The 10,709-nt window shown below is 47.2% G+C and overlaps 1 non-coding gene and 1 pseudogene across 1 annotated transcript; both read left to right on the top strand.

Moving 5' to 3' along the window:
• The first annotated feature begins 4,341 nt into the window (after positions 1-4,341).
• On the top strand, positions 4,342-4,416 carry Trnas-uga (transfer RNA serine (anticodon UGA)). Its single transcript has one exon. It is a non-coding gene; the product is annotated as a tRNA-Ser (tRNA).
• Positions 4,417-7,778: 3,362 nt separating this feature from the next.
• LOC126482726 (5S ribosomal RNA) lies at positions 7,779-7,896 on the top strand (annotated as a pseudogene).
• Positions 7,897-10,709: the final 2,813 nt, after the last annotated feature.

Raw genomic sequence — 10,709 nt, 5'->3', positions numbered from 1 at the left:
ACACAATACTACCGCAGATGCCACGGAAGGCCTGGTAAATGTCCCCCATAGCATCATATCGCCCACAATGGCCAGCACCTGTGTTGCGATGCATATCGAATACCCGTTCGCCTACATTGCGCCTAAGTCGTATCCAGACGTGTTATAACAAGAAACGTGATTCATCCGATGAGGTGGCACGTTTCCATTGACGCACAGTCCAATCCCGACGAACCTGTGTCCAATGTAGCCGTTGGGTGAACATGTGAGCACGTAGGAGTAGTCTGCTGCAAAGGCACATGTTCAAAAAGAGCGCCGCGCGGGATTAGCCGAGCGGTCTAAGGCGTTGCAGTCATGGACTGTACGGCTGATCCCGGCGGAGGTTCGAGTCCTCCCTCGGGCACGGGTGTGTGTGTTTGTCCTTAGGATAATTTAGATAAAGTAGTGTGTAAGCTTAGGGACTGATGACCTTAGCAGTTAAGTCCCATAAGATTTCACACACATTTGAACATCAAAAAGTGCGCTGAACAGGTGCATTCCGAAACACTTGTCCCTGCCCCAACATAGCACTTACCCAACAGATCTGTCACAGATCGCCACCTATCCTGCTTTACATAGCGGGCGAGCCCAGTGGCCCCACTTTCTCTGATTTGGTGTGGACGTCCAACATGGGGACACCTACTGGTGATTTCACCATCCTTCAACCACATTACATAGACGCTGACGACAGATACCAAGCTTCGCCGTTTCCGAGCTATTCATTCTCAGGAGCAGGGCCACAACCACCGTCTTTCGAAGTCGCGTATGTCAGTGGATTTCCCCATTTGTAAACAGTTTCGTTGCTACCTTGATCCCGCTTTCTTCTTTGCTCCGCTCATATACATTCTTTTTGTTGTATGACGTATCGATACAACCCAATGGCAGTCGCGAGCTTGGTAACGGAATAGCAAGTTTCCGTTGGACGCCGTTAGTGATCGTGCAGGATCCAGCGGACTCAATGACACACGCCCGCTGAGCCACGCCTCCAGCGGCTCTGGACGCCGAGCGCCCTCTGCTGCCACAATACGAGTACAAGACAGCCAGCGGCAGTCTCTCAACCCACCTGGACTTGGAGCCTCATCGCAACAACACGATCATTTACTCTTACTTTAGGGAGCCTGATCCTAGTTGACACTGTGAGAGCTGGGCCATATCACTTGCTGTATTGTTTGTATGGAGAAATACAAGTAAAGTGAGTATTCTGTATACTGAGATTAGCTTGTTCGCTAATCATTTTTGCCCCCGTCTAGCTTTCCTGCGACGACACTTACCACACCACTCCGCAACCCACCTCTCCTTGCCACTGTGTACGAAGTCGTACACAACACTTTTAGCACAGCATGTGCCCGCAAAGTCACCAGGCGGCATTCTGCCTCGTGGTAGGCCCCGACCATAATGTTTTCTCTCATTAACGTAGGTTCTCTGGCTTAAATACTCTGCAATGGTTGCCTTGGAAAGAACACATCCGATTTCTATCTTGATCCTTCTTTAATCTTCGCTTGTACTCCGTCACCATTGACTTCGTTGTCGTCGGGATGTTAAATACCAATTTTCGTGGGTTTTTTTTCCCTACTTACCAGTGATTTCTTTTTGCTGCCACATCAAGAGAGATAACTGTACGGATGAATATGAGATTAAAGCTGAGACAGGCGCTTATTTTACAATGCTGTACAAACCTTACTCTCCTAAAGCTATTAAAAAGTTGTGAAATCGTTCGACTAAATGTATTCATTAACAAGGTGACTACGAAGGAAAACAATGTTAAAGCTTATATTTTCTTGAATAGGGTGAACATTTCTCGAACGTAGTGGTGTGTGCCGGAGTTTCCCTCTGCTGTTTGAATTCCAAGAATATATTCATCGCCAGAAGCAGTCACAGACTCTTGTCTGCATTTCACGCTGGCGTGAAGTACCTCCCGTGCATTCTGAGGAGTGCTCCTCTGGAAGGTGTGTTAACGAGGTGGCGGTGCACTGGAGCCGCTCTGGAGGAGAACCCCTAATTAAAGTCCCGCTAATTGAGCTGCTCGCCGCGTCGGCAGCGCCCAAGCATCCCACCTGCCCGCTTCTGTAGGCTGCCAATTCCGTCACACGCTTGTAGAGGTAACCCAGTCCCTCGTAGTTACCGAACTTTGCGTACGTTTTTGGATACGGAGCAGAGTATTTTCATGACACCTTTACGTAAGTCTGCAGACTTTCGTGGTCGTTGTCACTGGAGGTAAACTCCTGTGGAATATTAGGCCGCATCATGTTCATCTACAGTTTCTTCTTACACAATCGACGTTTCGTCCCCTGCTGGGATCTTTTCCAGGATCTTCTGATGTTCCCAGTTAGCTGAACACCATCAAAGACCTGTGTCGCGTTCACTTATAAAAGGAAATTTTCATGCGCTTGATAGGAAGTAGGGTTGCTGCGTGGGATTCTTTCTGTTACCAGCAGTGGGCCTTCGTCGCTGGATAGATAACGAAGCAGCCAAAGCAAGAGAGTAGGAATATTTATCAAACTATTATTGTTGTACCAAAAAGTGGCTTCCAGGCCGTTGTTCGATGAAGTCGCACATTGACATTCTTAAGAACGAGGTCAAGTGGGAACGCTACCCTGAAAAGACACATTTGAGGAAGTACAGTTTCACAATAACCTTGAGCTGTGACTGTACCGTTTTCCTAGATTTGGAGGTCAGCACTCCCATGCTACATTACACCTTCCAACACCGTAACACCTGGACTGTCAAGACGATCATGTTCGACATTGTTCCTGAGAGCACTACGTGTTCCCATCTGTTGCCAGATGAGGCTACTCAGACTGCTCTCAGCCGAGAGATGCACACGACCCCCGCTCCTCATTGGTCCAGTCCCTATGCTTTTGCTACAATCGCAAACGGTGCTGCCAATATGGACGTGTCAACAGGAACATAACGCACAGATCGTCGGACACAGAGACCGTCTCCATGCAGTCGCCGCACCACTGTGCAGCGCGATATTGCGTGCCTTGCAGTCCTGTTAAATTAGGTTGCCGTTGCATGCGCTATGAAGCAGTTCTTGCCTGTAGCACAATATAGCTGTCATCTGCTGCTGGTCCATCACTTCGGGTAGCAGTGCCTGTGTTCAGAACGCTCCCCATGCACGTGAAACAATGCTGTGAACAATACCAGTCCCCTGGCCTACACTCGTCAGATTTCGTACTTCCTACAATTTCCCGATAAGTCTCCTCCACGTGCAGTCACCCAGATGTTCTCTCAGGAACATGTTGCAATTAAGAGCACCACTACAGTGCGCCATGGCCGGCCGGTGTGGCCGCGCGGCTCTAGGCACTACAGTCTGGAACCGCGCGACCGCTACGGTCGCAGGTTCGATTCCTGCCTCGGATGTGTGTGATGTCCTTAGGTTAGTTAGGTTTAAGTAGTTCTAAGTTCTAGGGGACTGATGACTTCAGCAGTTAAGTCCCATTGTGCTCAGAGCCATTTGAACCAACAGTGCGCCGTAACCGCTCGGTGATCGACACACACCGTCTTTTCCCATTCCTTCAAATGCTTCGTGTTGCAGGATCATCCCCATTTGGCACGAGTCCCGTAGCCCTCACGACATGCTCCAGTCCGTTTGTATATTCCGTACGTAATTATTTGTTTAGTAGGTGCAGTGGTATTCTGCACCCTTAAGTTTCCGGAGTACAAGAAACATGGCACTGACATGAGTTCAACCACTTACTAAATTCTTAATTTCCTGATAACGTACAACAAGCTGACTTATAGAAAGTCGGTTCCTGTTGAAACTATTTTGATTCCGTTCAGCACAAGTGCTATCAGTCACGAGCACAAAACGTCTTCAGTAATTTAATACTACAAAATATTTATGTCACACATCTGCATATCTGTCTTGCAAGTGCTCTTCCAACTGAGCTACCGAAGCACGACTCACGCCCGGTACTCACAGCTTTACTTCTGCCAGTACCTCGTCTCCTACCTTCCAAACTTTAGGTAGGAGACGAGGTACTGGCAGAAGTACAGCTGTGAGTACCGCACGTGAGTCGTGCTTCGGTAGCTCAGTTGGTAGAGCACTTGCCCGCGAAAGGCAAAGGTCCCGAGTTCGAGTCTCGGTCCGGCACACAGTTTTAATCTGCCAGGATGTTTCATATCAGCGCACACTCCGCTGCAGAGTGAAAATCTCATTCTGGAAACATCCCCCAGGCTGTGGCTAAGCCATGTCACCGCAATATCCTTTCTTTCAGGAGTGCTAGTTCTGCAAGGTTCGCAGGAGAGCTTCTGTGAAGTTTGGAAGGTAGGAGACGAGGTACTGGCAGAAGTAAAGCTGATAGTAGCGGCCGTCAGTCGTGCTTCGGTAGCTCAGTTGGTAGAGCACTTGCCCGTGAAAGGCAAAGGTCCCGAGTTCGAGTCTCGGTCGGGCACACAGTTTTAATCTGCCAGGAAGTTTCAATTTATTGAATGCTTCTAATATTACTGCCGGCACACCTTTTTCTTCTCGACAAGTAGTTCTTCATCTTAGTTGAAGACGTGTATCTAGAAAAACGTAGTCCCACCAATAGGTCTAAAAGAAATTCTGTTTAATAAACGAGGCTCTGTCAAAGCTGAAATTGCGTGCAACCTGGCCAAGAACACATACCATGAAATATACACTGTGCTGGAGCCGTCCCATTACTTCAGGTACATGTTGCCGAGATCTCCTATGTTACCAACTTCAATCGGCATTCCGATACTTTGTGTCAGCAGGGCCCCTTTTCAAGGTCCGCTACAACACTAACAACCTTGTCCCCTCTGAAAGGCAGTTTTGCACTGGTCAACGTGCGAATGCGATCCACTGCGCTCTTTGTACATACTATGCTTCGGCACTGGCGTGACTGCTCCCCATCTTCAACCCACAGTCTCTTGGATATCCTCCGACCAGCTACCCTCCACCCTCCGATCGACAAACACATATCTCACCGCTATTGTACCCTATCCTTACTTGTTTCGTTGAACTCACCTATGTTCATAACTATCTCCCGGTCACAACAAGGTCGTAGCCAGGATTTTTTCAAAGACGGCGGCAAGGGGTAAGGGGGTGGGGGGTGGGGGGAGTGGGGGAAGGAGGTGGGGGGAGCGGCTCTCATTTATTAAGGAGAGCTTTAATTAGATTCATGTTTTTAAATTTATTTTGAAAAAAATATTTATTTATTCATTAATTCTACACTCCTGGAAATGGAAAAAAAACACATTGACACCGGTGTGTCAGACCCACCATACTTGCTCCGGACACTGCGAGAGGGCTGTACGAGCAATGATCACACGCACGGCACAGCGGACACACCAGGAACCGCGGTGTTGGCCGTCGAATGGCGCTAGCTGCGCAGCATTTGTGCACCGCCGCCGTCAGTGTCAGCTAGTTTGCCGTGGCATACGGAGCTCCATCGCAGTCTTTAACACTGGTAGCATGCCGCGACAGCGTTGACGTGAACCGTATGGGCAGTTGACGGACTTTGAGCGAGGGCGTATAGTGGGCATGCGGGAGGCCGGGTGGACGTACCGCCGAATTGCTCAACACGTGGGGCGTAAGGTCTCCACAGTACATCGATGTTGTCGCCAGTGGTCGGCGGAAGGTGCACGTGCCCGTCGACCTGGGACCGGACCGCAGCGACGCACGGATGCACGCCAAGACCGTAGGATCCTACGCAGTGCCGTAGGGGACCGCACCGCCACTTCCCAGCAAATTAGGGACACTGTTGCTCCTGGGGTATCGGCGAGGACCATTCGCAACCGTCTCCATGAAGCTGGGCTACGGTCCCGCACACCGTTAGGCCGTCTTCCGCTCACGCCCCAACATCGTGCAGCCCGCCTCCAGTGGTGTCGCGACAGGCGTGAATGGAGGGACGAATGGAGACGTGTCGTCTTCAGCGATGAGAGTCGCTTCTGCCTTGGTGCCAATGATGGTCGTATGCGTGTTTGGCGCCGTGCAGGTGAGCGCCACAATCAGGACTGCATATGACCGAGGCACACAGGGCCAACACCCGGCATCATGGTGTGGGGAGCGATCTCCTACACTGGCCGTACACCACTGGTGATCGTCGAGGGGATACTGAATAGTGCACGGTACATCCAAACCGTCATCGAACCCATCGTTCTACCATTCCTAGACCGGCAAGGGAACTTGCTGTTCCAACAGGACAATGCACGTCCGCATGTATCCCGTGCCACCCAACGTGCTCTAGAAGGTGTAAGTCAACTACCCTGGCCAGCAAGATTCTGGATCTGTCCCCCATTGAGTATGTTTGGGACTGGATGAAGCGTCGTCTCACGCGGTCTGCACGTCCAGCACGAACGCTGGTCCAACTGAGGCGCCAGGTGGAAATGGCATGGCAAGCCGTTCCACAGGACTACATTCAGCATCTCTATGATCGTCTCCATGGGAGAATAGCAGCCTGCATTGCTGCGAAAGGTGGATATACACTGTACTAGTGCCGACATTGTGCATGCTCTGTTGCCTGTGTCTATGTGCCTGTGGTTCTGTCAGTGTGATCATGTGATGTATCTGACCCCAGGAATGTGTCAATAAAGTTTCCCCTTCCTGGGACAATGAATTCACGGTGTTCTTATTTCAATTTCCAGGAGTGTATGTATATAATATCCTCTTGGGAGGCCATCGTACAAATAGTACTTCATTTATAGAATCAAGCAGGAAAACCTTTTCTTAAAAAAATATGACGTATATTTTCAACAAAATGAAATATTCAAATGTGCAATTAAGTAGTTCTTTATTTGGCAATACTATAATTAATTAATTGCCAAACGAATTAAAATCCGACTATCTATTGCGTATTTGCTAACAGAACACAGCTCAGTCTTCTAACACAAGTTGCGCTATAACAGAGCAGAAGAATCTTAACATTTGATTGAGTAACTGATAAAGCTAAACGTTTTCTTTTTTGATTATAGCTATCTTTCTCTTATTTATATTCACGACTTACCAGAAACCAAGTCAAAATTTCTTCAGCACAGCAAAGCACAGTTCTCCAATCCAAACTCAAATTTCTTCCCTTCGGCATGTAATCCAAAGCTGCCTTGGGAAGTATGATATTTTCCATTCCTCGTAAATGATCGGTCCAACTATGTTACATTTTAATGTAGTGGTTCCGTTTTGAATTCTTTCAATACATTCACCTCGTATCCTATCCATCCTCGGGCATTTTTTAACACTCCTGATTGTATTTTACTCATTTGCTTTTGAGACGGTACCCAGACTTCGTTGCCATAAAGGATTGTGGGTAATGGTATTAATAGGACTTCAGTATCGTTTCGTACCTGACTTTATTTTCAAACGTCCTTTGAATGCTCCCACATACAGTATCAAATTTGATAACTTTTTGCTCAATGTCAGAGTCAAGATATTTAAAACTTCGCTACTATTCTAAAATGTTGTTCCCTAGCTGAGTCTTTGATCTGACTGGCTCCTTTCTTCTAAAAACCATAATTTTCATTTTATTAACAATAGCCCGAAAATGGTGTCAGACGGGATCTGTCCTGAACAGGTCTAAAATTGTAAGATTTGCATAGATTATGTAAAGGATACATGGATTTCTGTTAATTGTGTGTTATTTATTTGAATCATTATTTGATCGTCTGCAAACAGAAGAATGCTTGGATAAACACTGTTTGATAATATAATTCCTCGATCTGCTAAGAGTTTCCAGTTTTTTAAATGTTGTCAGTATAAACGTATGTTAGAAAGAATGTATGATAAGCCAAAATGCATTTAGCATGGTGCTGTATTATAAGCCGGCAACGGCCTTGCCGCAGTGGAAACACCGTTTCCTGTCAGATCACCGAAGTTAAACGCTGTCGGGCGTGGCCGGCACTTGGATGGGTGACCATCCGGGGTGCCATGTGCTGTTGCCATTTCTAGAGGTGCACTCAGCCTCGTGATGCCAACTGAGGAGCTGCTCGACCGAATAGTAGCGACTCCGGTCAAAGAAAACCATCATAACGACCGGGAGAGCGGTGTGCTGACCACACGCCCCTCCTATCCGCATTCTCGACTGAGGATGACACGGCGGTCGGATGGTCCCGATGGGCCACTTGTGGCCTGAAGACGGAGTGCTTGCTTGCTTTGTATTATAAGCCACGCAAAAGTCTCCCTTCATTCACAAACTACAATGCTAATTTCATTGTGTTCAGTCTTTCAATGCGGTATCTCTAGAACACAGCGGCGAATGTTCAAATGGAGACATAAAAAACCTTAAGCATAGTTTAAAAGTAGCTCTTCCACTAGAAAATTGAAATTTGTGGTCAGTTCCTATGGGACCAAACTGCTGAGGGCATCGGTCCTTAGGCTAACACAATACTTAACCTAACTTAAAATGACTTACGTGAAGGACAACACACATACCCATGCCCAAGGGAGAACTCGAACCTCCGCCGGGGGGAGCCGCGCGAACCGTGGCAGGGTGCCTTTGACAGCTCGGCTACCCCGAGCGGCTCTTCCACTAGAGGTGCTGCTGTTGCGCATGGTGTCTGATGTAGGCTGTGGTAGCTACAGTACAATTTCTCACACTAAGAGGACTAGTTCTTAAGAAGGGGACGTAGTCACGAAGTTTGTACCTTTGAGCACTATTATTGTTCTTTTTTTAAATGATAGCATTCATTTTTTGTGTGCTACTGTCTTTTTCAGAAATTGAAAAAATTACTCTGCAAAAGTAAGGTTGCGCCAAATGTCATAAATGTTTGAATACAAAACATGGTTATGTACTTAGGAACAAATATTGTGCTGAAATTTAAAAGTGCTGCAACCGAGAAAATCTTGAGTACTGTATTTAAGAATCCATGTCTTACATATTAGCTCTACTACACACCAATAACGTCAGTGAATTCAAATTGAGTAGAAGTTCACTCTAACACAAAAAAAAGCAACACTAAGCAATTATCCGGAAGAGCCAGAAATAGGTAGATGTAATGTACGTTTACAGACAATTGATTAAAATTTGAGATAAAATCGATGATTTACTCAAGAGAAAGAGCTTCACATACTGAGTAAGTCACTAACGTGATGTTCCCCACCTCGCCCTTACGAAAGAAGTTATACGGCTTGGCATTATCCATAGAGTTGTTGGATGTCCCCCTGGGAGGGGTATCGTCCCAAATCCTGTGCACCTACAGCGTCAGATCATCAAAATTCCGAGCTAGTTGGAGGGCCCTACCCACAAAGCTCCAAACTTTCTCAGTTGGGAAGAGATTTGCTCCTGTATTTGGGAAGAGGTCCGGCGACCATACTGGCCAAGGTAGGGTTTAACAAGCACTAAGACAAGCAGTAGAAACTCTCGCCATATGCGGGCATTAGCGTGTTGAAATGTAAGCCCAGAATGGCTTGCCAGGAACGACAACGAAACCGAGCGTAGAACATCGTTGACGTGCCGCGGATGATGACCAAATGGGTTCTGCTTTGGAATGAAATGGCACGCCAGACCATCAGTCCTGGTTTTCAGACCGTATGGTGGGCTATAGTCAGGTCGACATCCCTCCGCTGTCCCACAGCGTCTTCAGACACGTACTCGCTGGCCATCGGGGTTCGGTTCGAAGCGGGAGTCACCATTAAAGACACTTCCGCTAAAACCAATGAGATTCGATGCCGAAGTTTTTCTGAAATTATAATCATTTGTATGTCTGTACATGTAGATCACATCTATTAGTTTCAGTCCCATTCGGAGCCGGTGGGTGTGGCCGTACGACTCTAGGCGCTTCAGTCTGGAACCGCGTGACCGCTACGGTCGCAGGTTCGAATCCTGCTTCAGGCATGGATGTGTGTGATGACCTTAGGTTAGTTAGGTTTAGGTTGTTCTAAGTTCTAGGGGACTGATGACCACAGTCCCATAGTGCTCAGAGCCATTTGAACCTTCCCATTCGGATAACTCCTTCGTGATGTGTAGTTTTTTTTTCCGGCAACGGCCTTGCCGCAGTGGCTACACCGGTTCCCGTGAGATCACCGAAGTAACGCGCTGTCGGACGTGGCCGGCTCTTGGATGGGTGACCATCCAGCCGCCATGTGCTGTTGCCATTTTTCGGGGTGCACTCAGCCTCGTGGTGCCAATTGAGGAGCTACTCGGCCGAGTAGTAGCGGCACCGGTCAAAGAAAATCATCATAACGACCGGGAGAGCGGTGTGTTGACCACACGCCCCTCCTATCCGCATCCTCAACTGAGGATGACACGGCGGTCGGATGGTCCAGATGGGCCACTTATGGCCTGAAGACAGAGTGCTTTCTTCCCACTTAGATCTTATTATCATAAGTAGGTTAGAAGTTAAATACATTTTGAAATAGAAGCTGTTGAAAATTAGCACAGTTTTGCATTTTCTAGGCAGATAAAACTGTTCAGACATTAAACATACCCTATTCATTTGTAAATAACACATGCTGAATAGTAAAAGACCATCTTTCGTTTCAAGGTACGAGATGGCACACGACCGATGAAGAATGGCTTAGCCATCTAAAGTTAAATGATTGGTTATAAAATTAAATAGGAAATTAATGGCTATAAAATTTTATAGCAAAAGAATTAATGTCTTTCAAGTAGGTTTAGTGTATTAACCAGTACTTAAACGTGTAGACCTAAAAATATATACAAATGCTGTACAGGACGCAATCTCAAAAACAGTGAAAAACGCCGGAAATTGTTTATGGCTGTCTATAGAGGCCTTTTCACCAACTGATTCTAAAA

This window comes from Schistocerca serialis, chromosome 5 (genome assembly GCF_023864345.2).
Source record: "Schistocerca serialis cubense isolate TAMUIC-IGC-003099 chromosome 5, iqSchSeri2.2, whole genome shotgun sequence".
Classification (NCBI taxonomy): domain Eukaryota; kingdom Metazoa; phylum Arthropoda; class Insecta; order Orthoptera; family Acrididae; genus Schistocerca; species Schistocerca serialis.
The sequence above is the reverse complement of the archived record's forward strand: the minus strand, read 5'-3'. Positions and strand labels throughout refer to the sequence as shown.